Raw genomic sequence first — 26,704 nt, 5'->3', positions numbered from 1 at the left:
TGCGACTGTTTCATCATACATGTACATTTTTTATGTTCCTGTCTTGGTGGAATAAATGCACTGGTTATAAATCCATATTTGTCTATTATAGAATATTTCTCCAACAGGTAGAACAGGGAGACAGAAGTTCTGCTGATAGTCTAAACATAAAACATCGACTGATGGATCTTCCTGGCCTTGCTTGTTTTTTTCTTTCAAGTCATCGTAGAATTTTTGTGCTTTTAACAAATGCACCTCTCTTTCACACTGCAAGTTCATTTTATCCTCATCTATTGTACTATCAATTTTGACTTTTAATTCGTCACAAGTAGGACACACATCACTGCGAGGTTTACCAAAAGCTAAATTGAATGTGGTGTTAAAAACATTATTATAATATTCGTACGGAATTTCTGGCTTACATTTGTCACTTGAGAAATATTTTGGAAAACCTCTGGTTCACGTTTCTCCAAGTAAAGTTCATGCTTTTTTTTTTTTTTTTTTTTTTTTTTTTTTAACAGTAAGGTCCGGTTGTAAACATTTTTTCTTTCGAGAATAGTATGATTTCCTGGTAGGAAAAGATTTGATGTGGTCTATTACTTGACGCACAACATTCTCTGGCTTTTTATTATCCCTGGAACCCTCATATTTACCTCTCATATCCATCGGAGACGTGCTACCGACCTTTATGTATAAGGCAAGCCTTTCAACCCTACTTTTTTTTGATGCCATGTAAACTACAAAAGCCACTCTTACAAACTTGGTGTTCTTTGCCATCTACGTTTACATAATATTTAAATGGCACATTTCTCTTCTCTTGAATTACAAACTCCTTTTGTGATGGATTACCCCGTCTCTTCAATATGAGGTCAGGACGCCTTCGCTGAATCTCACAGAATCGTATTAGCGCTGACAGGTATGTGTCTTGCAATACTTTATCATTCAGAATATTAAAGTCTTGTAGTATCTTATCCTTTGCTGAACTGGAAAACTATTGAGTGCACTTATTCTTACAAGAACAGTCTTTGGAAACACGTCCTGCCATCGGCTTTCCTTTCTTAGATATATATGGTGTCCTGCTATTAAGATTACGTTTGCGAACGTTCTGCTTCCACTTTTTCACATTTTTCTTACGTTTTTTTTTTTTTTTTTTTTTTTTTTTTTTTTTTTTTTTTTTTCGCTGTATATGTATCACATCACGATCATCACATTCACTTGAAATAAAATCTGGATAGGCATCTGAATCGTCCACAAAACTATCGCTGCTTAGTTTCATCATAACGCAGTACTTGTGGTACGAGGACTACAATACTCGTGTTCGTCTGAAAGCAACTACGCACAAAATGGTAGTGCTAGCCAGAACATATTTATTCAGAAACTGAGAACGAAAACCAGATTGATCCGGTCTTTGTCTGGTTCTCATTGTCAACGAAAAAACGGGTAAGTTTAAAAGCTCTCTGGTGGGGGAATGGGTAAGCATGCAACTCTTGTTTTCACACTCACTGATAGACCACTGAACATAGATTTCGAATATATGAAAATCTCATTTTTGAGAAATTGGTCTTTATCTGGTTGTCATTTTCATGCCTTCAATTAGAACCATAATATAGCCAAAATATGAAAAAAATGAAATGAAATCTTCGAGTTTTACGTCCCACGGTTATGCCGATTAGGCTAAAGGAGACGGTGATGATAAGAAATGAATAAAATGGTGGAATGAAGAAAGTGGGAAGAAACGGGAGAACCCCGAGAAAGCCCACAAGCACGGTGTTTGTCCACCACACAGTCCACACTAGCCAAAATATGAAGTACTTAAATTACACATAAATTGTAATTAAACATTTAATTAAGCACAATATAAAGAAGCTACAATTATTTGAAGTATTTTAGGAATTCATCCATACAATTAGTTCATTGTTTTAATTACATCGCGAAAAGTACTTATTAGTTTGAGTTCACAAACTGTACCGCCAAAATTAATTACTGAAAACCTTTTAACTGACAAATGTTTCGTTTTTCTGCAATATTAGTTGAAAGCCTAATATTATGATTTCCTACCAGTGATTTATCTACACCCCCTAACACCCCACCATTACCGCCCAAAAATTTTCAGACACCCTCGCGGAAAGAAATTCCTTACACTCCCCCAACTAGAGGGCTGCAATATTAAAAAGATTCATTTTTGCACTGCCTAAAGCCCTCCAGGACTTTGTGGAAAATCTTTTAAATTATCTTATCTTTAGGCAGAACGGGAATTCCCATTCTATCTAATCTTTGGAGATAGGGAATTCTATTCGAGGAGGAAATGTTTAGGGAAATGTAGCACCGAAAAACTTAACTTCTAGCGTGTTTGTTTGCAGATCACAACTCATGTATAAAATGGTTGTAGTTACGAGGGCAAAATCCAAGGAACAACATCACAGAAGTATATATTAGATGTACCAAGGCAAACCCTATATAATTATTTTTTCCCCTTCAATTGTCATATATTATAAAATGTTATCTGTATTTTTTCAACTGAAATAACTTCATATTTCTTTTAAAATGCTGAAAACTCAATAAAACGTAAAAATGTTATAATAAAAGGCAGATTAGCTTTAATTACTTTCACACTATCAAAAGTTCTGATTATTCCTATTTATTATACCTTTAATACATTTGAAATACGTTAGCATATTACAGTAAAACCATTCATTTTAATTACGGAAAGTAACTGTGATGCTATTTGATTTTAAAAATGTCGTCCTTGTGTGGTTGCATATAGCAGTCTTTTATTTTGAGTAATGTATAAATACTTATTTTAATTCTGAAACTGATCAAGACTTTATATATATATATATATATATAAAGCAAAGATTAAAATTTGAAATATATACTTACTATAACAGGATCAATCCATGCGAAGTGATCGAGAAAGAAGAAAAATTACCGCTCGACCTTTTCGAAAAAATCTAATTTTTTCATAAATGTTTTCCCTATACAGGGTACTTCAAAACCACAATTAATTATTTTTTTTTACAACATCCCAAGGCGACACAGCGGCTGACGACATTTTACGTTTCTTTCGATTTTAGGCGTTTACGTTGTTTTGAATCAACATCTATTTGTCCTACCAAATTGAAAATTGTTGGACGTTTCCAACTCGAGCAGAGCTAAAACTTTGATCTCTTAACATTTTTGGCTGAAACAATTGAAAGAGGTGAAATCAGAGTCTACAGTAGGATCACTTTTGGACACTGTTTCCGCAGTCACTGTTTACAGCGGATAAGTGTTCACTGACTTGGGAATGTAGATTAAACGAAAGGACAACAGTCTTCTGCATGATTTGACAATTAAGACAAGAATAAACATGATTGAATATCATTCATTTAGCAAGGAGCAAGAGCAAGGAGTACTTACGGACTTTTTTGTCAAGTGTGCATTTTGACTTTCCTCGCCTTCTGCGTATAGTAGCATTCTTCACCAGTGCTGCTGTGGTTGTGATAAGACAGTGTTACAACTAGAGGATAGGAACGAGCTTGAGAACCTTGACTGGACTAACGATTCATCCTACTTTATTTTACTTCACAACTAATTTCCAGTTGAATTCATGAACAAAACACCTCCTAGAGTATGACGTCATTACTTAATACTTTGACCCACATTCTGCACAAAAACACAAAACGCGCTTTGTAGTGGTTATGGTATACTAAAGGACTAACTATTCCCAAAATTTCAGAACTTTTTTTCCAGGTCCATTGGAGATATTGGACAGTGAAATGATAAATTGGCCTAATTCTCGAACTTCAAGACTTTTTTCAGGCGTTTGGAAGCAGCTACAGGTCTGAAAATTTTTGCGTATTTACTTATGACACCGGACTACATGCACCCACAAATTCAGACGCTACGTCAATTGTTTCCTCTTCCCAAATGTTTTCAATGTCCAAAAGTGTTGCTACTGTAGACTCTGATTTCACCTCTTTCAATTGTTTCAGCCAAAAATGTTAAGAGATCAAAGTTTTAGCTCTGCTCGAGTTGGAAACGTCCAACAATTTTCAATTTGGTAGGACAAATAGATGTTGATTCAAAACAACGTAAACGCCTAAAATCGAAAGAAACGTAAAATGGCGTTACCCGCTGTGTCGCCATGGGATGTTGTAAAATAATAATAATAATAATAATAATAATAATAATAATAATAATAATAATAATAATAATAATAATAATAATAATAATAATAATAATAATAATTGTGGTTTTGAAGTACCCTAATATAGAATAAACATTCATGAAAAAATTAGATTTTTTGGAGATGGTCGAGCGGCACATGCTTAATCACTTAAAATGGAAATGACTCAACAGTCTTACGTCTTTTATTCGGTTTTCAGCAGTTTTTTTTTTTTTTTTAAAATGTTATTTCCGTAAAGTGAAGTATTTCAGATAACATTTTTGATGCGTAACAGCTGAAGAAAAAAAGTCATCCTTTTATTACGCTGCGCCTATGTTTCTGTCGCTTGAATTTAGTCCGTTTTGTCTGAATTTTCCTTGGGGTTAGTCCTATTGAATTTTGTCCTGCATTCGTAATAATATGTTCGGTAATTCTAACAGAGGCTGTAAGAAGAATAACTATTCTTTAAGTTTCATCATAAATTTTAGATGTTATTCTTCTCGGAAAAATGACGACGATACAGTTTTTTTTATCAGCAGTTATTCACATCTATTTTGGTAGACTAATGTGATTTTTTAAAAAATACCTGTGGGCAAATGGAAAATTGATTGACTCAGTTGCACGAAAGCCGTTTGACATTGTAACTGAAACGAAAATAAAATAAACTTAATTTGGTATAATATCAAATTATTTCACATCAAGATTTTATTCACTTTCAGTAGTTCATCTCTAACATGCTAAGAGTCGCAGTACGTAAAAGGTGCCACAGTTCACATCCTCAAGACATGTTAGGCCACGACGTGTTTAGTTAAGTAAACAATAACACACTGAGCAAGGCTATGTGATAATATGTAAAAAAAAAAAAAAAAAAAAAAAAAAAAAAAAAGTATCACGTAACAGTTTCAACACACTAACAGTGTCTTCATCACGCTTCCACTCCTTCTGGCTGCCTGGGAGTTGGTCATCTTTTATATACTCTCCGGCGATCACCTTTTAACCCTTTGGGGATTTCATGGTACAATTTGTACCATACGGGTTTGACCTTTTTCGTCCAGTTTAAGTCCAGAGGCATTGTAGAAGACATTACGTATGGTTTCACACCTTCCTGCGTCGAGACATAGGAGGTGATGACGTCATAATTCTAAAATATATATTTTCATGTGATATTATTGGGGGAGTTTATGTAAAGTATTTTTGGCGGGCTTATTTTTGCACGTAGAAGATTGAAATTTTGCACAAACATTCAGTCCACTGAGTAGGATTTACCAGATTTTTTTTTCAGATCTTTGCGTTAAAACAGTGGGGTACGGAGGGGCTAAACGTTGAAAAAGGGAAGTTTTTACCAAAAAATCACTTTCACGGGATTTTCTCGCCTTAGATACACGATGGGGACAAGTGAATGGTACCGCCTGAAATGCAGTTCTATTCTGAAGAGAATGATGGGCGAAACATAACCCTAGGGCAATTAGGGATGTCTCAGGCAATGTTTAAAAATTTCCCTCTGTATACGGGAATATGGGACATTGTCGGTATACTTTTTTTGGCGGGCTTACTTTTGCAACTGGAACATTGGAATTGTGCATAAACATTCAGCCCACCGAGTAGTATTTACCAGATTTTTTTGCAGATCTGTGTGTTAAAACAGGGGGGGTCCAGGTGGGCTAAAATTTAAAAAAAAAGGGATATTTAGACCCCCAAATTTTTTTCCGGGATTTTCCCGCTTAGATACACGATGGAGACACGTGAGTCATACCGCCTGAAAGGCAGTTCTATTCTGAAGAGAATGATGGGCGAAACATGACCCTAGGGTAATTAGCGATGTCTCAGGAAATTTTTTACCTGAGATCATGGTGTTTTACGGTAATTTGGGGCATGGTGGGAATTCCTGATAAAATTTCTCCCGCCCTTGGTATTCAATATAGAAACCTGAAATTTGGCACACACATTCAGTATACCAAGTACTATTTATCAGATTTTTTTTTAGATGGCTACGTTCGCACAGGGCCGCTTTTAGAGGGGCCCAAATTGCGAGAAAAAAATTCCCTCCGAAATTTTCCGTTTGACATCATTTTTCCCGCTCCTGATATATGGTGTGAGCATGCAAGTAGTACCATTTGAAAGCCAGCTCCATTCTGAAGAGAATGAGGTATGAACCATGATCCTAGGATAAATAGTGACGATGCAGTAGCTGCTTGACTGAAAGTCTAAAAAATAGCCCAAAAAACCGGAATCCGGAAAGGGTTAATTAGACTCCGCCCCTTCATTAAAAAGTAACACTTGTGTGGCTTTCACTTTCACTTTTTATATGCACACGTATCCAATTAAGTTTACTTTTTCCTTGGATACATTCTGTCCTCTAATTATCGTTATTTTCCTTATTAATTTTTCCTTTCTTTTTTCTTCCTTTTCATTTCTTCTTCTTTAAGCAGGATCTTCTCCCACTCTTTATTTATCGAGAATCCTGAATTCCATTTCATCACCTTGTCTCCTGCCTTCATAATCTCCCTGGCTTCCTTCCATTTTCTCACCAAACTTCTGTTCTGAAGGAGACGATAGAAAGAGGAGGAGAAAGACTGCTTCTTTTTTGCGTTATGTGAAGGACTGTTTAGGAATATGGAAGGGAACGAAAAGGCAGCTGGACAAATTCATAAGGGACGTGGAAGATGAAAAGAAAGGGATTAGACTAGAAAATGAAATAGAAGTAGACAATGAGATAAACTATTTAGATATGAAAATTAAGAAGTCGGAAGGGGGAGAGTTTATTACATCCTGGTACCAAAAATAGTGTGCAGCGGGAGTGTATTGCCACAAACGAAGTGATGTGGATGAGGGTACAAAGAAGAATTTCATAAAAAGCATGGAAGAAAGAATAGAAGACCTAAACACAAATGAAGAACAGAGGAAAACAGATTTAAAGAACTTCTGGACACAGCTAAGGAGAAATGGATACAACGAAGAGGATAAGATCATAAGAAACATAGCAAGAGAGAGAAAGAAAGAGGAAGAAGACAAGAACAAAAAATGGTTTGGAATAGAAAGCCTAGGCAAAGAAACAGAGAAGATAAAGAGAATGCTTCGGAAAGCAGGAATTAGGACGTACAGGAAAGGAGGAAGCAGAATAATTGAACTATTGAGAAGAACCAAGAGAAAAACAGTAGCGGAGAAAGATCAAAGGGGAGTAGGATGCGCGGAGTGTAACAAAATTTACATAAGAGAAACAAAAAAGAAAATGCAAGAAAGGATTAAACAGCACCAGGATGATGTAAGATTGAAAAGGGACAACACTGCGATATGCAAGCAACACAAAGAGACAAACCACAGGATAGGATGAGAAGGAGAGGGGTCATAGAGGTACAGAACAGAACTTTGGTGAGAAAATGGGAGGAAGCCAGGGAGATTATGAAGGCAGGAGACAAGGTGATGAATTGGAATGCAGGATCGATAAATAAAGAGTGGGAAAAGATCTGCTTAAAGAAGAAGAAATGAAAAGGAAGAAGAAAGAAAGAGGAAAAATTAATAAGGAAAATGGTTTGGGTACAAAACCTCGCCTGGCCAAAACCTAGCCGCCCAAAACGTCGCGGGGCCAAAACCTTGCCTTGCCAAAACCTCGCGCCCCAAAATATCGCCATACTCAAAATATCGACTCGTTGTAATGATCTCGCGACACAGAATCTCGCCTGGTCTAAATTAAGCGAGACGTAGTGTCGCCTGGGAAGAAATGTCGTCAGGATAAAACCTTTTCACTACGATTTCTTCAATGTAGAATGTTCTATCGCCAGATTTACAAAACTTATTAGGTTTTGAAACTTGACATTTTGTATAAATCTTCTTGCTTCACAAGGGCACAAGCTCCAGATAAGACAATATTTTGCGAAATGCATGCCGTAAAGAGGAATGGAATGGATGGCCTTGAATGAATTTTGCCGTTCTCCAGATCTAAAAAACTACTAAGCATAGAACCTTTACGTTTTGGTACAAATCTTCTCCTTGTACCATAAGAATGTAAGTTGCAAAATGCTCCTCGTAAGGGAGTGTTGAAGTTTGGATAATTCTTGAGCGTTGGCTTGATCTCAGGACCCACAAAGTTTTGGCCACGCGACGTTTTGGGTGGCGAGGTTTTGGCCACGCAAGGTTTTGGTCCGGTGAGATTTTGTCCCGCGAGGTTTTGGGCGGCGAGGTTTTGGACACGCGAGATTTTGGGCGGCGAGGTTTTGGCCACGCGAGGTTTCGGCCGCGAGATTTTGTCTGTCTCCCAAGGAAAATACAGATAATTAGGAGACAGAATGTATCCAAAGAAAAGGTAAACTTTTAATTGGACACGTGTGCACCTAAAAAGTGAAAGTGAAAGCCACACAAGTGTTACTTTTTAAAGAAGGGGCGGAGCCTAATTAAAAGGTGATCTCCGGAGAGTATATAAATGATGACCAACTTCCAAGCAGCCAAAAGGAGTGGAAGTCTGATGAAGACACAGTTAGTGTGTTGAAACTGTTACGTGATACTGTTTTTTTTTTTTTTTTCATATTATCACATAGCCTTGCTCAGTGTGTTATTGTCTATTAGTACAAAATGGAAACAAGGCCTGATACAATAGTTACTAAGTAAACAATGCTAGAGGATGCATAAGGCGACTCCTAAGAAAGAATCTTAGTGTTCTGTACAATCACAACTCCTTTTTCGGCATCACCTTATCAACTGATTTATACATATATATACACATAATTCTATACTATATGCAATAGTATCATATATAATTCTATTTTCATATTAATGTTGCCAATGTAAATAGCAGCAATACAAAATATCAATATTGAAATACTTGTATGTTTTTTTGTAGTTTTAATCACATCAATAAGTCACATAATCGGGGATACGAGCCGTCTTACACATCCTTTTGCATTGTTTGCTTAATATATGGCCAAACATGTCTTAAGGATTGATCTGCGGCACGTTTTACATACTGCGAGCAATGGCGGTTTTAGCGGGTAGGCCAGGTAGTCACGGACCTACCCCAAATTTTGAAAAAAAAATATATAAACACTAAAAGATACAATACGGAGTAAATATATTTTTCACTTTTTATATTAATGGTAAATAATTATTTAATAAACAGCATTAACCACTACTGTAACAGGAATTTCCTATTCTCATTAATCAATCAAATGTGCATAAGTATCCATACGCGAGGGAGCGGGCCTACCCAAAAGTATAATCCTAAAGCCGCCCGCCTTTACATGTTTGAGGTGAACTACTGGAAAACTGAATAAAATTTTGTTGTGAAATGACTTGATACTAGACAAGTAAGTTTGTTTTATCTTCGTTTTACCTACAATGTCAAACAGCTTTCTTGCAACTGAGTCAATCAATTTTCCATTTCTCTACAGGTAGATGTGATTAACACTGTTAATAACAGATCTGTAATTAGTCATTTTTTCGAGAAGAACAAGTAGAATAACATCTAAAATTTATTATAAAACTTAAAGAAATTAAAATAAAACTTACAGAATCTGTTACAATTACTAAAGAAAAATTCTCTTGAAAAAATCTCTCCCTGGACAGATTTTCTCGTCTAAAAATATTTTCTACAAAGTGATGGAGGGCCTTTAGGCAGAACGGGAAGACACCATTAAAAATCTTGCTATTTTGGTTTCTAAAAGATTTTGAATTCTTGTTTTTAAGAGCCAATAGAATGACAACTTACTTTCGACAAGATAAATTTTCAAGCAAACCACGCAACGCAAGATTGAATGGATATCAACCTTTACACGGCTGTGATAGTCACAATAACGTTCGATCAATCGATAGCCAACGATTTCATCTCGACGTGACGCCAAGCATGAGAAAGTCGATGCTAATTGGCTCTGGCTGCGGAAGGAAATCCAATGCAATCGTTGCATCGACGAATTTTAAAGTTTGTATATATATATATATATATATATATATATATATATATATATATATACAGATGGCGATCAGAAAAATGGAAACACCTGAACCAAATTGCAACTTACTAGATTAATGTGGTGTCGGGCTACCTTTCGCCTTTAGAACAGCCTTGATGCTACGTGGGATGGAGGCATAGAGGTCTTGAATGGTAGCAAGTGGAATTTTACACCATTCCTCGTGCAGGGCATCGGTCAGTTCTGTGAGAGAGGATGGAGGTGGAAATCGTCGCTGGAGTCGTGTTTCCAAGCCGGACCACAGATGTTCAATTATGTTGAGATATGGGGATTGGGCAGGCCAGGGGAGGTGTTGAACTTCATCCCCATGTTCCTCAAATCACGCTTCAACAACGCCAGCTGTGTCAATGGGTGCATTATCATCCTAGAAGATGGCGTCATTATCCGGGAACAACATCCGGACCATAGAATGCAAGTGGTCTCCTAAAATTGCGACACAATCGTTGGCAGTGATTCGTCCGCTAAGTGTGACCACAGGACCCAATGAAAACCATGATATTGCGGCCCACAGCATCACCTAGCCGCCGCCATGTTTTACAGTTGGCAGATCATAAGTTTCTTTGGGCGTTCTCCACACATAAACACGGCCCGTGGTTGGGAATAGGGTGAAGAATGACTCATCCGACCATATCACACGTTTTCAGTCCTCAACGGTCCAAGTTGCATGGTCGCAGCACCATTTGCGGCGTGCGAAAGCGTTATGGTCCCTGATGAGCAGTTAGGCCCGTGCAACACGACCCCGTAAGTTCATGTCATGTAATTCGTGGCGGACTGTGATTGTCGAAACAGGGAGCGGGAGGTGCTGATTGAGTTCCTCCGTCACTTGCTCCGCAGTGGCACGACGGTTCTGCGTGACAATGCGCTTTAATACCCGGCGTAACCTGTCATCCATGATTATCTTCCGCCCACTGTTCCGCTTACCCGATGTGGTTTTCCCGTGTGTTGTGTAGGCCGTCATCATCTTCGCCACTGTCTCACGCGACACACCTAACACAGTAACCACTGCCGTCACACTCACTCCACATAACCGCGCACCAACAATTTGCCCTCTTTGAAAATCTGAGAGGTCTCCCATTTTACACTACCTCCCTCTGCTGCAGCCACTGGACACTACTGTTCCACTGCGCCTGACGTAGTATGGAGACCGACCTAACATACCACCACCAGCGGCCCGGCGCTGCGGGCGCCACGACACCACTGCCAACCCATACATCTGACGTGTTGCCAATTACAGGTGTTTCCATTTTTTCTGATCACCATCTGTATATATATAAAACACGCTAATTAAAAAGACGATAATAGTATACGACCTTAATGCAAGATTGTACCCCGCCCCAAGATTTTTTGAACCTCTACTAAGTTCAAAATTCTGGATAAATCACTGTTCCCTACTATATGTGCCAGTAACTAGTAAAACTAAAACGAAGAAAACAAACATTATACCTCATTCATAGTATTCTAAAAGTAACTGACGATTCTAAAGTATTTAAACTATTAAGATGCTTGTGCTACAGAAGAACTCTTCTCACATGACTTCATGTGTGTTCGCATATTCCACTTCTGAGCAAATCTTTTCCCACATAAATCACACACAAATTTACGCACTCCAGCATGAAGTTTCAAATGCGTTCGCAGATTGTTGTGACGCGCAAATTTACGACCACAAATCTCACATACAAATGGTTGTTCACCTGTGTGGGTTGTCATGTGTAGTTTAAGTTCCATACTGATGGCAAATTGTGCACCACAAAGTTCACACTGTTCTGATTTATTGTGGTACTTCATATGGTTTGGAAAACTTCGTTTCTTCACCAATTTACCACAAACTTTACAACAGGTGAAAGTAGGATTATGAGTTTTTTTATGATAGTACAATTTCATTCTTGAAACAAACTTCTTATCACATTCAGGACAACTATACTTTACATTTTCTGCATGTGTTTCCATATGGTTCTTCAAGGAGATCCTTAGTATCTTTTTATTACACAATTCACAGTTCACACTATTCTCATCCTTTTTATGAACAACACGAATATGAATGTTTCGTAGATGTTTATCGAAAAACAATTTGTCACAAATTTCGCATGGACAATCTTTGGAACGTGTTTTTGAGTGTATTAGTACATGTTGTTGCATGTTCCAAAATTTGCTGAATTGTTTAGGGCATTGCGGGCACTTATATTCCCCGACATTATGCTTCTTCAACATATGATTCCGACGATATTTAGCATACTGAAACTTCTCTCCACATACAGTACAAGTCTTGTTACATACTTTTGGGTTTTGGTCCTTAATTCTGAAAAATAATAAACACTAGTGTATAATCATATTTACTACAACAGAGAGAGCAAGTATACATAAAGCTATTCTATTATTCACTAAACGTAATACCTCGTTAGGATCTTGTTTTCAACAGACCGTGCATCTACTTGTTTCGGATCAGAATTGGAAATTTAGAACAAACTTACTAGAGCTGTATATTACTCAATATTTTTTATTCGTTTTTTTACTGACACTTACACCCTCTTTTTCATTTCTAATTACTTATACTGTTTATCTTATCGCATATTGAACAGTCTAAGAGTTTCTTGGGTTAACTTTGTTCTAAATAAGTTTCATAACAAACATAAAAATGTGTTAATACTATATACAACAGAAAATAAAATATAGGAAAGGGTACATAGACGTAAAGTAACCACAGAAGATGAAATAATAAAGTTATAAATTTCAGTCATACAAACTATGCTGAAACGAAATTTTTAATTTACTATCTGAAGTTTAAGACCAATAGGTTAAAAGGACACGAAGGATTAATGAAAGTGAATAACTGAAATATTTTCTTTCACATTTGGAAAACGCCTGAAAATAAGTTTTAGAGATTATGAGACTTGAACCTACAATCATAGAAAAAGGGTTGGACCTACAATCATAGAAAAAGTTATGCGCTAACAGCTACCCTACCAAGATGAGTTGAAATTTCACTACTTGGTAAAAGTGTATATCTACATCACTAACAGAAAATACCCGATGATTCTGTGGCTTGTTTCTATTTAGATTTATATTTTTAAAATTGTAATTCGCTTCGTTTTTATTTTTATAGTGATTTTTTTTTTTTGGAAGAATTTGTTTTCTTCTACACATTTCCAAGAAGACAAATTAAATTTTCTCTAATAAGGAAGAGAGTTATTTCTATTTCAGTAATTTCTAAAGAGATGTGATGAATCTTTTGTACATTACTATACAAGCAAGGAATGTAATGTCAGCACGCTAAACGTAAAGTTGTTCCCCTTTCATGGATATGATCTCGAGTACCTTTTTGAAGTATGATTTTGTGACATTGAAACTCCATTGATGGTATGTGTCTTTGTTGACAAGTGCATGTGCCGCAAGCTGTTATAAGAAATATAAGTATGGTGCCCTCCATTTCAACTCAAGCACAAAAATATAAAATTGTACCATCACTATCTCAGATATTGTTGAAACTTTTTTATAGCAACTAGACATGTTTTTGACTCACGTATTTTTTTGTTTTGTCGAAAAAAAAAATTTCCCGGCAAGTAATGGACCATTAAAGACGGGGAGTACAATTTATGAATGTAGAAGACATGGAAAATGGTCAACTTCGGAGCCTCACCATTCGGCTATGGAGACAGGTAGAGTTATAATTCTTGTTGTGGTATGTACATACGGATATAAATAAACTATATTTTATTATAGTTTGGTTTGCGCATGCGCATCTTTTTTGTACATAAATTAACAAATGGACGTCAATTTATCTGAAAAGTCAAAGTTTGCGAATTTTTTCGAGCACTTCCGGTACGAATTTTACGGTTTTCGCGGTTCGTAAGACGAAGCTACCAGCTTTCTGGGAAAAAAAATGTATCGCTTCTGTGTGCAACCATTTTGTTGCAAAAAAAAATCGAGAAATTGTAAAATTTTGAAAAATCGCCAATTTTGGGCGCCATTTTCTCGAAAACACCATCTTTTAAAATTCTGAAATTTTGTCTGATGGTTCAACTTTACATGAATAATAAACACACCAAATACCATTCTCGACCAATGTTTCATGAATTAACTGCAGCCTTTTAAAGTTAGCGAAGTTTCGTTAACTTTGATGTCACAGTTAGCAACACTGAGAACAATAAAAGTGCAATGATTTGATGATGTTTGTGGTTCACATTCATTAAATGAAGAATAAAATATTTTCTTGACTTTTTTTATTATTATTATTTTGATCAAGGAGGCTCTCTGAAATAGTAAAATGAGCCTCCCCCTACTCCTCCGTTTTCTTAAACTGAAACAATGTGAGGTGGAAATTACGATTACGAAACGCACATATTTCAAGTTCACTCACTTAAAATGGTCTTCGGAAACAAAATTTCCTTTTTTTTCTTTTTTTAAATGGACCAATCATTTGCTTGGTTGGTGTCTTCTTCGCTAATAGCATGTAACCGTGCAGGTGCTCCAATAGGTGTTGGCTCACTCATAACTCGTCCAGGAGTGGATTTAGAGCGAAGAAACTTTTTTATTTTATATATAAATAATACCGATCTCAGAGTTTGGAGCTCTTAAAAGTAGCTCTAAGTAGCAGTATTACTACCACCACCACCCCCTTCGAGAAGTCCGTCCTGGATCCGCCCCTGCGTAGCACATTGTCGATAGTCACAAATGCTGAAGGTCCATGTGGAAGCATAAACAGCACTTCACGTAATTCATGATTTATTCATAATATTTCTGCTACGCACCACGGGTCATCATACATATATGTATGTAACAAAAGTTCCTTTTTTGCACATTTCTTAAATCTACATTTTGAATTGCAGAAGTTCGATTTTAGAGGAAGCATGAAGTTAGTTCATGGTGACCCGTTACTGCCATAAAAACTTCGCCATTTTCCGAAGGCCAAAGATGACTTCGTTGAATACCAGTTATCGGTCGCACTCTTAGCCGGTAGTGTATATATAGAAAATCTGAAAATAGCAGTAGTGAAAAAATGTAATATAGGCTAAAGGAGACAGTGATGATGAGAGATGAGTGAAAGAGTGGAATGAAGAAAGTGGAAGGCAACGGTAGAACCCCGAGAAAACCTACGACCACGGTGTTTGTCCACCACAAAGTCCACACGGCGCGAGCTGGGATCGAACCAGAGACCACGCACCATACAGCTTGCTGTTGTCAATCCTCACTTCTCATGTGTCACTTTCTTTCCCTTCCTGTTGGAGGAATAAGTAGACGACAAAACATTAGCGAGCCACAGCTTAAAGCCCACGCTCTGTTGTAACCAAGCTTCAACATTATATACATCTAAGTGTACAGTGACATTTCATATTCAAACCTTGCATAAATTAAAAAGGTATTCGTTACTTTTTTCTTATCTCCAAAGAAAGAACTTTATTCAGGTTCACATAGGTGATGAGATAATTTGCGACATTACACTATCAGAGCAAATGTGTTGAATAATCGAGCGTAGAAGACTGTTCGGCTTGCAATTCATTGGTCTTCAGTTTAAACTCCGGATCGGTCATTCTGACGAAAGTTTTTCATCTTTCTTTTGGTAACACACCGTGAACGCTGCGTAGTCCACTTTAACGAAGCAATTCAAAACAAAGAATTTTAAAATATTAAAAGTTAAAACTAACCGAATTCTTCAACCTCAAAGTCACTTATCTCGTTTTCTCCATGGTCAAAGTAAGAGGAGGTGTCGTCATCGCTATTGCTATCTTCATTCAAGTTGATAACAACTGGATGAAGAATCCTATCCCTTGAACATACACGTAGATAATCGTTCTCTTGCAGCTTTTCCGCAGGGGCTACGCGTTTCTCCTAATAGCTCTTCTCATCGAATCCAAAACGTCTTAAGTTATCCTCTGTATGTCAGCTAATTTAAATGTCTTTTAACGCTCAGCTATTTCTCCCTTTACTTTTGCCCAGATCAGCTCAACAGGGTTGTATTGACAGTGGAAGGAAAGGAGTCTGATAACTTCATAACCATGCTGGAGAGCGATTCCGTCGAGCTCATATGCTTTTTCAACAATAGCTCGGCCTTTGTTTCTCTACCTAAGTGGGAAATGCTTCGTGTTTTTAGCCACTGGATGATCTCTGGTTTGTTAGCTGAGGTGTAAGGATTTTTTTCAGTTAACGCTGAATGGTATTTTGAATTGTCTATTACAATTATACAACCCTCTTCTAGACTATTCAATAGTTGAACAAACTACGCCTTAAATATTGTCTTGTTCATCACGCTGTGGTGATCTCCATTACCTCCCTTTCTGCTCCTAGAAACCAGTTTACAAATATCAATGAATCCATATTTAGCTCCTCCAGCGTGACTAATAACTAGCCCACCACCTTTTCCACCTGGGACTTCAAGTCCACCTATGCTGTCACTTGTTGGCGAAATGTAAGCTTTGGTATGTTTCTGGTTAATCCATGTCTCGTCTAAATAAATCCTTGGTCTTGTGTCTCGATTTTGACGAAGATCTTTAAAAGAAAACTAGCCTTGTGTGCCACAATATCACTTCTTTCCATTAGGAAACGTCGACCATCGTTGCACTTCTTATACCTAAACCTCAACTTGTGCAATATTCGGTATATAGATGCCAACGACCGTGAAAAATTTATCTTTTGTTAATGCGAATACGAAGCTTTTCTGCGGTAGGAAACTCACTTCTATCGTACAGTTCGTGTCACGACATCCTTTCATAGTCATCGTTCGCTCTGTAGCGGGGTTTGTTCGACTTGCATTTTCTTTTCTTAATAGAATGAAAGTGTCCATCAAGTATAATTTCACAATTTATTCGTTGAACAGGCTTTAGCAGCCAGTTCTTGACATATTGACCAATCAATATTTCTTCTTACATTTTCGTCAGGTAACTTCTTCAAAAAATCGTAAACATTGCCTACAATTTTCTTCGAGAATTCTCGATGATCTAACTAACTAACTAACTAACTCTATGGCCTATGGAACCCGGAGGTTCAGTGCCGCGTTCACAAAAGCTCTCCACTGACTTCTATCCTTAGCTAATTGCATCCAGTTTCTACTTTGTATTCCTATCTCTTCGAGATCCATCTTAATATTATCCTCCCATCTGCGTCTAGGTCTTCCTAATGGTCGTTTTCCTATGGGTCTTCCAGTCAAGACTTTGAAAGCGTTTCTACTTTCTTCCATTCTAGCTACATGACCTGCCCACCTAAGCCTCCTAGACTTGACGACCCTAACAATGTTGGGTAAACCGTATAAACTATGTAGTTCATTGTTATTCTCGATGATCAGGTTTATTTATTTATTTATTAAGCGTTACACACTCAGTTGATGGACCGGGAAGCTCATCCATAATGTATTTCAAGTAACACTAGCACTACACAAAAAACATTAATACTTACACATGACCTGCCCACCTAAGCCTCCTAGACTTGACGACCCTAACAATGTTGGGTAAACCGTATAAACTATGTAGTTCATTGTTATTCTCGATGATCAGGTTTATTTATTTATTTATTAAGCGTTACACACTCAGTTGATGGACCGGGAAGCTCATCCATAATGTATTTCAAGTAACACTAGCACTACACAAAAAACATTAATACTTACACATTAATGGAAATAAAGTAAATACAAATGAAAGGCACAAGCATCACAAATCACAGAAATTAAAATATGAAGTAATCTAAATGTACCAAACTTCAAAACGCGCACGAAACATGAAATCTTGACAGTAATTGAGCGAGACAAATGTTAATGTCTCAAGTGTGTAGGATGCTCGTTGGCTGTTGCTCCCTACGTCCACTTTTTGTTCGGCGCGCAACCCGCCCATTTCCTTGGGGTTATCTATAGTTACTTAAGTAACATATTTCAAGTTGTCAAAATTGGAAATTTCACGAGTGAATTTATAAAAGTTAGGTATGAAGTAAAACAAAGAACAATATTAAGCCTAATTTTGTCTACTGAGTTTCACTTTCAAAATTCCAGTACCTAATACAATGATTTTTTACAGTTCTTTACGAATAATCACACACTTGATTATTTCAAGTTTGTAATTGTTTTACCATCAAAAGAATACCTTATTTTTAATAAATTTAGTTTGCCTTGATTTTTTGAAATACAAATTATTTTTGAAGATTTTTTAAAGGGCCTCCCAACTCCCCTCACCACCCACTGTTTTAAATGTCTAATTACAAATGTATAAAACTCATGCTTTGGAAAAATTTACAATCTCAATGAATACAACATTGTTTCTAAGTCTATTAAAACAATTACAAAAAAGTATTTGTTGACAAATTACCAGTTTTACATAAAATATTCTGTACCAGGCTTATTCTAAGTAAAATCTTGCTCAAAATAATAAGTCATACGCAGACGTATATGAAATCAACCACTTTTATACGCAACACAGAAGAAACTAGTACATTATTAGCATGTACATAGTACTTTATAAAGTATGTAACACAAAACTTTATGTACTGTGATATATAGTTTACAGTATACATTTCATAACAAATTCGTGAATTATTAATTTTTAATTCCCAATAATTATACCTTACACTGAAAAGGTACTCGCATTTAAGACAGTATTTTTTTCAGTTCTTCTGTTTCTTCCTTAGCACTCTGCATAACACATCGTTTCTTCAATTCTAATTCTAATTCAATTCTACTTCTTCTGCTGCTAACTTTCTTTTGGCTACATTGTTATCTACACTCTTCTGATTCTTTTCTAAAGCTTCATTTCTCAATGTTGATGTATTTTTGGACACATTGTTCATCATCTTCGAAACACTAACCGCTAATACCACACAAGCTGCATATACTGCATCATACACCAAACGCTGTGCAATCAAGCTATTTTTATGAAAATTGTTTACTAGGCATTTGTTTATGGGAAAACCTATTTCAGTAGCAGCGTTGCCGTGAAACAAAACCAGTACTTTTTGTGTGAACTGGAGTTCTTCGGAAATATTGCGTTGGAAATAGGTGGTCCGTAGAAATAGTCCTATAACCGCCACCAGGTTATAGAAGTATTTTTTCTGGACGCTCTATATATTTCGTAAAGACAGTGATTATTTTTTCGATTTATACTTTATTCTGCGACGGCAATAAGTTCTTTCTTCGGTGGGAATTGCTTCTTTCCCACGCAACTGGACAAAGAAGTGTTTTATCGTTTTTCCATAAATATATTTAAAACATTGCTTTGTGGTGAGAACGTTTCAGTAAGCGACGAACCTCCTCAGTGTTTCTCCCTGACTTATTAATATGCACAGTATATATTCTACAGTTATTTGAAACTGAATTAAGTGCTTTTTTTAATCGTTCATGGAAATATTGCAGTAGATTGGGGCAGATCAGAGTAGACCAGATGGCCAAGTCGGATCGTCGCCAGCCACATCGCTTTATCAGTTTGTTATCTGTACGTTCACACGCCCGAGTTATCGCAATGTCTCGCGCATCGTGGCCAGTAGACTAAAATTAACATTTTTTTTTTGTATTCTATTTGCATGTATCTACACTCAGGTGATTTAACCTGAGTGTTTTTGAGAATGAACTGCCAACATTGATCCATAAACCATTGCAGCCTTTATCTTGAACCTTTGCGTTCGGGGAGTGTTACTCCAGGTTTCAAGGCAGCAACCACGCACGTCGCATCAAGTATAACATTCTGCTAAGGACATAAGCTATTAGCCGGTGAAGGACGTTTTTTTTACTACTAGCGCCAATCAATAAGTCCCAGGTTCATATACCTAGTGCGTAAAGTTATAAACGCGCCCTCCAACATTAGCATTCCACTTTGGAGATTACCTGATTTTGCTGAAGACTCATGTCGACTCTTCAGGACTGTTTGGAGCAGCAAAAAGGTTACTACATGGGATTATCCCGGCAACACTTCCCCCAGTGCTAATTCCCCCAAGTGCGTCAATGGTGTGAGAAAAGCATTTATAGTGAAATTTCAATTATAATCTTCCGTATATATATATATATATATATATAATCAAAGTGATAAAGGGCTACAGTATAGTGAAAAAGTAATGTATGTATGATTTTAATAAAGGAAATAATTATATATATTCAGTGTTAGGTGTTGCGATCGTTTCTCTTGTCTATTTTCTTTTTAATAGTATTTTAATAAATAGGTACAAAGTCATTTATCCAGTGTGTTTTCGTTGTGTATGAGTGATGTTTACGTGCGTTATGCTCTGGATGACCGTCTGATCGTCCGTGAGGTTTTCGAGACGAGATACCCGAACCTCTCGGCGCCTAAAGCCCATCTCATCATTGAGACCGGCGAGCAACTCCGAAACGATTTTGTAATCCCTTCTTGGAGAGGTCCTTCAACGCCTTACCCAGGTAAGTCCAGGTCTAAAGAAAATACTCATTGGCAGCCCGAACAGAAACTAGACTCTGATTGATTACAAATAAATGGTACCTGACTAGATTATAGTCGATTACAGTCCAATCGATTAGTTTTTGGATCAAAGTTGTTGAGATACTTCACTACTTTTTCCTTTGATGAGAAACCTAAGGGCCCTATTACATAAGCCCACTGGTTGCGCAACTGGTGGCGCCACCAAACTCTTGCATATCGTCCACCAGTGGTGCAACCAAAACAAGACGAATATTTTCATGAGAAAATGCCTGCAGTGAGTGAGAGCATGCTTCCCTTGCCCTCTTGATAAAAAAGAGAAGGCGAAATAAGAAGAAAGTGTACGTACACCCAAAATTGATGTCAAGGTAAGATAAAGGTCTATATTACATACTATTCGACGATCTTTGTCCGGATGACTACAAATAAAATCCTCAGAGTTCACTTTATTCTCTATCCCTTTAAAATTTCGGGTTTTTAAAGATAAATTGTAGACTTTCAGTCAAGCGGCTACAGCATCTTCCCTATTTACCGTAGGATCATGGTTTATACCTCGTTTCTTTCATAATAGAGCAACCTTTTAACCCTGCGTTAGGCGCGTACGTTTGTGTTGCACGATTAGGCGCGTGAGTAACAGGTGTCACCCAGCCCTAAAATGTATCTACAATAAGTAAAACCATCTTTAAATATAGATTCCTTCATTTATTTTATAAAATGTTAATCACAGGTTATAATTTTGATTGTACATAGTGTTCTACTGTATATAATTGACTTTTGTTTCATGATTACTAAACTGATTCCAAGCATGTTGCAAAAATGTCTTTGAGATGTTCTCCACACATCCATCTCTTACAATTTCAAGTACCACTTCCTTGTTTTGCAAGCATGGTCTGATGGCTTCTGAAGATCGACCATTGTCTCTTCCTCTACACCAAGTAACAGTCGGAGTCGGCCCCTATTCCTAATTTCAGCTGGAATTTGGGAAATATAGCATGGGTTTTGCATCTTAAGTTTAATCATTTTCCAGGCGATATCCTCCAAAACAACTTCTTTGTGACAATCGAGGTGAACCTGTATTGAATTTCAGGATGCAAAGTACATTAATTGCACATATCTTTATAAGATCAAAAAATATCACCATGGGTCATTTTGTTCCTATTCAGTGTTGTGATCACTTGCACTTAATTACGTGATAAATTCCATAATCACTCTCATCAGAACATACATCCGACTCCTCCACTTCCTCCTCAAGCCACTGCAGGGCAACATTCTTATCCTGTGTTTTCTTTGTCTTCCGGCGTTTTGACATTTTACTCGTTACGTATATGGGCGCGCGGTTGACAATTGTCACCCAAATACGCTGTTGCAGAGAGAATTTATTTCTTAGAAACTGCAGACGGGAAACAGAAGTGTACTACTGCCACCACAATAAACATCAATAATTAACCTTCAGCTACTGAAAGGTGCAACTCAGAATACCAAAACACAATGATGCAAATTTGAGACAAAAATCACTTGGGGACACCTGTCACCCACGTGCCTAATCTAGGGTTAAACGGTACCATTCACATTTCCATATTATGTCCCTGAGGTGGGAAATTTTGAGAGAAATCGGGATTTTTCTCTGGGAAAAAATTCTAAATTTTGAGCCATCTGGACTCCGTGTTAACGCAGACACCTGAATATTAACTTTAAAATACCAAGGTGTATACTAAATGTGTGTACAAAATTTCAAGCTTCTATCTTGAATAATAAGGGCGGAAAAATATTTACCAATGATCCTCACAATGCCTCAAATTACCGCAAAAGACCCTGATCTCAGGTAAAATTTTCCTGAGTCATCCCATTTATCCTAGGGTCATGTTTTGGACCTCATTCTCTTTAGAATAGAATATCCTTTCAAATTATATCATTCACATGTCTCCATCATGTAACTGAGGCGAAAAAGTCGCGAAAAAGTGGAGCTTTTGGTTAAAATATCCCTTTTCTTTACATTTTTGCGCCTCTTAACCCTCCTGCGTTAACACTGAGATCTTAAAAAAAAATCCAATAGATGCTACTTGGTGGACTGAATGTTTGTGCAAAATTTCAATCTAGTAGATGCCAAAGTAAGCCCGCCAAAAAATAATAAAAATAGGCCAACAAAAAGTAATTATATTAAAGTTAAGACATCATCATCTCTTACGTCTCGACGCAGAAAGGCGTGAAACCATACGTAACGTGTTTTGCAATGCCTCTAGAATCGAAAAAGCAAACTAAAAACGAAGTAAAAAGCTTTATTGGTTCTTTTTTAACCCGCGATCGGTCCCGCCGTTAGAAAAAATCTAACCATAATACATTTTTCGCTATAACTTTTTCTTCTCTTTTTTTTTCACTGAAGTTATATTTAAAATACCTCCCCTACTCCTATTTTGTTGTTTCTGTGCAATCTGTCTACAACACTTCACAAATGCTGAAAACGTCTGTGCCCAGAATTAGTATCTTAGTATATTAAAGGTAAAATGGTGCGTTAGAAAAAATCTATACATGCGACTGATGGCGTTGCTCCATAAGGCGCGACTGATCGCGGGTTAATCGAATAATGAAGACACTCCTTCAGTACCTAAAAATAGGTACTAGAACTTCAAAGGACTATCAGTTTGCCTAATTCCTGCCTTTTGTCTTCTCTGGTTTCCTTCATTACATTTCCGTCACCACCTTCATTGTCACTTGCCATTTCTCTCCATTAAAAAAACACTACAAAAGTGACAACATATTGCGGTCTTATGAGTCACAGAGCGAGCGCCGATGATCAAACAACTCTTGAACCTGCTACTGGTGGCACCACCAGTGGCCTAGTGTAATACACTACGTTAAGAACAAGTTTGCAGCCCTGTATACTGTACTTGAAGCATTGCATATAATATAAAGTATTCATTATTATTATACGTGAAGTATTCGGGAAAAACGAGGAGAAAACAGAATTAGTAGAAAAGGAGAAGTTGGTGACTATCTGTAACCCCAAGAGATGTGGCGTAACGTCTTAACGCCGGAACATTGGGGAAAATCACAATTTATTATTTCAGTAACTGTACTGTATTACATAAGTATTGTTGTTCTATAAAAACACTCATTTCATGACCTGAAACTCAAATTCACGACTTTAATCATCCTTTGACCGACAATTTAATTCATGACTTTCAGGCCAGGGGCGTCATTTAGGGAGAGCAGGAGGGGGCAATCGCCCCCCCCCCCAAGAGTTTGAGGAATACATATGCTTTAATAGATTGTCTAGTAAAATACTAGTACAAAACGTGGTGCTTTTACCCCTCCCAAGCGAATTCTGAAGTGACCTCCCCTGTTTTAGGCCCGTAGACACCCTGCTCGGAGGCCTGATACAGTGAGCCAAGAGCATTATTTGTATTATCTAAATGTATTATTAAGTTATATTATAACTTGTATAAATAATGTGTAAAATATTTCAGCTTTTTCATAGGCAGCTACATATACGTAACAGCACCACTCTTCTTTAATTTAATTTGAATTTTTTGTTGCAGGTCGCATTAATTATTAATTTTTGAAGAAATATTTTGTGAAGTCTACGACATGTTTGTTGAAAGTTTTTCTTTTTTCCGTAGCAATGCAGTACAAATTTTTGTGTACGTACTTCTTTGTTTTTATAGTGTATACTAAAACGGAGGCAAAGGAATTGGCCTGAGTAGCTGTGACTTTCTCTGGGCTTTGATGATTGCACAGCATTACCTATTTATCGCGTTTATCATTTAAAGATAGAATTTCAATTTTCACAGCTGCTCAGTGGGGAGAAGGTAGCCAATTTTAAAACCAATTAATTATTTGATATATTATAGCCTATTTCATATTTTAAATGAAGATTTGATGTCAGTAATGTCCGGTATTGAGTCAGTAAATTTTACCCGACAGCTAGTTTGCAGCCCTGAGTATGTTATATATATAATATACTGCATCCATTGTTATTTATTTATGTGTGATCATTACTGTTGCACATATCTTTTGAGAGAGAATGAGGAAAATAAGAGGAGAGACTTATTTAAAAAGTGAACGATGGGACTGAACAATAAATTCAGATTTGAATTTTCTTCAGAGGTTGGAAAATGATAAGTATAATGGGTATTGCTCTTTTGTATGAACAGTTTTGATAGCAACATGAGAGTGTCTTCAGTTCGATCTCATGCCAAAGGCAAAAAGCATATTGAAAGAGTAAATTCTTCAAGTTCGAGCAAAAAATACTGTTTCATATGGTATTTGCCAAGGAAGAAACTACAAACTCTGTTCTTGTGTTATGCCTATAAGTAGTCTTAACAATTTTATTATGAAAGATGAAGTTATTACTGGAAAAATATTGTGGACTATTAATCAAGTTATGACCCATTCTTCTGCTAGAAGTCTCGGAATTTGTAGTGATGTTTGCCGACAGCGAAATTGCGAAAAAGTTCAAGATGCACAAGGATAAACTTGGATACCTAGTTACATATGGACATACTTCAAAAAAGAATTGGCAAACGTGGTTAAAATAGGGTCCTTTCTTCATCAACATAAAATAGGTATGTTGATGAAGAAAGAAAAAAAACATTAGAAAACTTTGTAAGCATAAAAAGTTTTGTAAGAAATGACGTGCTCCCAGCACAGTTGGCATTCATGCGTTCTATTTCTCTTGAACTAGAACAGTATCTCTCCAAATATCAGAGTAATGATCCTCTTCTCCTTTTATGTTCACTGATCTGAGTACTATGCTTCGACACGTGTTGGGAAGAATTATAGAGAATCAGGTTTTGGAGTCGGCAAATACTAGTAAGAAACTTCTCTCAATTTGAAGAATATAAAAAACCTGAACACCTTCCGTGCTGTTGACATTGGATTTACATCCTCAGCAGCTTTAAAAGGTAAGGTAATAAAAGATGGGAAAGTTCTTCAGTTCCATGGAGACTGCAGAAAATTCCTTGTTGATATATGCATGAAGATTTTTGTCAAAAGCCTTCTTGCTTTCAAGTTTGTTAGAGGTGCCAGCTACTTCAATCCTGCAATTATGAACAATTCGTCTATTAAGACTTACAGGGTAACTACTGTACTAGAAGTTCTTAAGGTAAATCAATTATCTAGTATGGAAGCTGATATCGCAAACCGAGACTACTTAGAGCCCTATTACATTAGGCCACTGGTTGCGCAACTGGTCGAGCAAGCAGTGGACAGAGCACGTGGCGGGGCATTGAAATATACAGAGCCTATTACACTAGGGTAAATAGTGGTGCCACCAACAAATCGGTGTACGGCTGGTTGCGAGCTCAACAACTACCCGGGATCCACTAGTGGCGCGGGACACACTTGGGTCATTGTTCTTAATGTAGCGTATTACACTAGGCCACTGATGGTGCCACAGTAGCAGGTTCAAAAGTTGTTTGATCATCAGCGCTCGCTCTGTAACTCATAAGACCGCAACATATTGTCACTCTGTCTAGTGTTCTTCGATTAGAGAGAAAATGGCAAGTGACAATGAAGGTGGTGGCGGAAATGTAATGAAGAAAACCAGAGACAGGGTGTCTACTGATACTGGAAATACTTGAATAATACTGGAATTTAATTTTGATACTGGAAATATTGGAAATATACTGGAACTTTAATCCACATACTGGAAAAATCATGAAATACACAAATATCATTCTTTATAATCTACCCTGTATTTTTGAACTCCAAAAGTCAAAGGTAGTAACAGTCGTGCACTAAAACCAGAATAGAATAATTATAATTATTTATACAAGTTATAATATAACTTAATAATACATTTACATAATACAAATAATGCTCTTGGCTCACTGTATCAGTCCTCCGAGCAGGGTGTCTACGGGCCTGAAACAGGGGAGGTCATTTCAGACTTCTCTTCGGAGGGGCAGCTTTAGATTATAAAGAATGATATCTGTGTATTTCATGACTTTTCCAGTATGTGGATCAAAGTTCCAGTATTTCCAGTATCAAAATTAAAATCCAGTATAATCCAAGTATTTCCAGTATCAGTATCCCTGGTTTATAATTTATTTAAATGATTTGTACAATTTAAAAATCGATGGCTATATTCAATTATTTGCGGATGATACCACAATAACTATTATGGGTAAAAAAAATGAGAAAAAACTTATACAAAACCGAAAATAACATTAAATAAGGTAAATCAATAGTTTGAACAAAATTATTTGGTTCTAAATTTAACAAGAATGATTGGCCAACCTCAAAACTTTGTTTTTAAGATATTATAATTG

At 36.8% G+C, this 26,704-nt stretch overlaps 1 protein-coding gene and 1 long non-coding RNA gene across 2 annotated transcripts in view; one reads left to right on the top strand and one right to left on the bottom strand.

The window, feature by feature from the left end:
* LOC145694664 (uncharacterized) overlaps positions 1 to 12,375 on the bottom strand; it is a 47,187-nt gene extending 34,812 nt beyond the window's left edge. The window contains exon 1 of the mRNA XM_081771136.1: positions 11,527 to 12,375. The gene's annotated coding sequence lies outside the window, so the exon portion shown is untranslated. The remainder of the gene's footprint in view (positions 1 to 11,526) is intronic.
* Positions 7,458 to 8,642, top strand: LOC145694667 (uncharacterized). The gene is made up of 2 exons (XR_014133037.1): positions 7,458 to 8,303; positions 8,335 to 8,642. It is a non-coding gene; the product is annotated as an uncharacterized LOC145694667 (long non-coding RNA).
* Positions 12,376 to 26,704: the final 14,329 nt, after the last annotated feature.

Source organism: Thermobia domestica, chromosome 9 (genome assembly GCF_964235325.1).
Source record: "Thermobia domestica chromosome 9, izTheDome1.hap1.1, whole genome shotgun sequence".
Classification (NCBI taxonomy): Eukaryota; Metazoa; Arthropoda; class Insecta; order Zygentoma; family Lepismatidae; genus Thermobia; species Thermobia domestica.
This window is presented reverse-complemented; position numbering and strand designations above follow the sequence as displayed.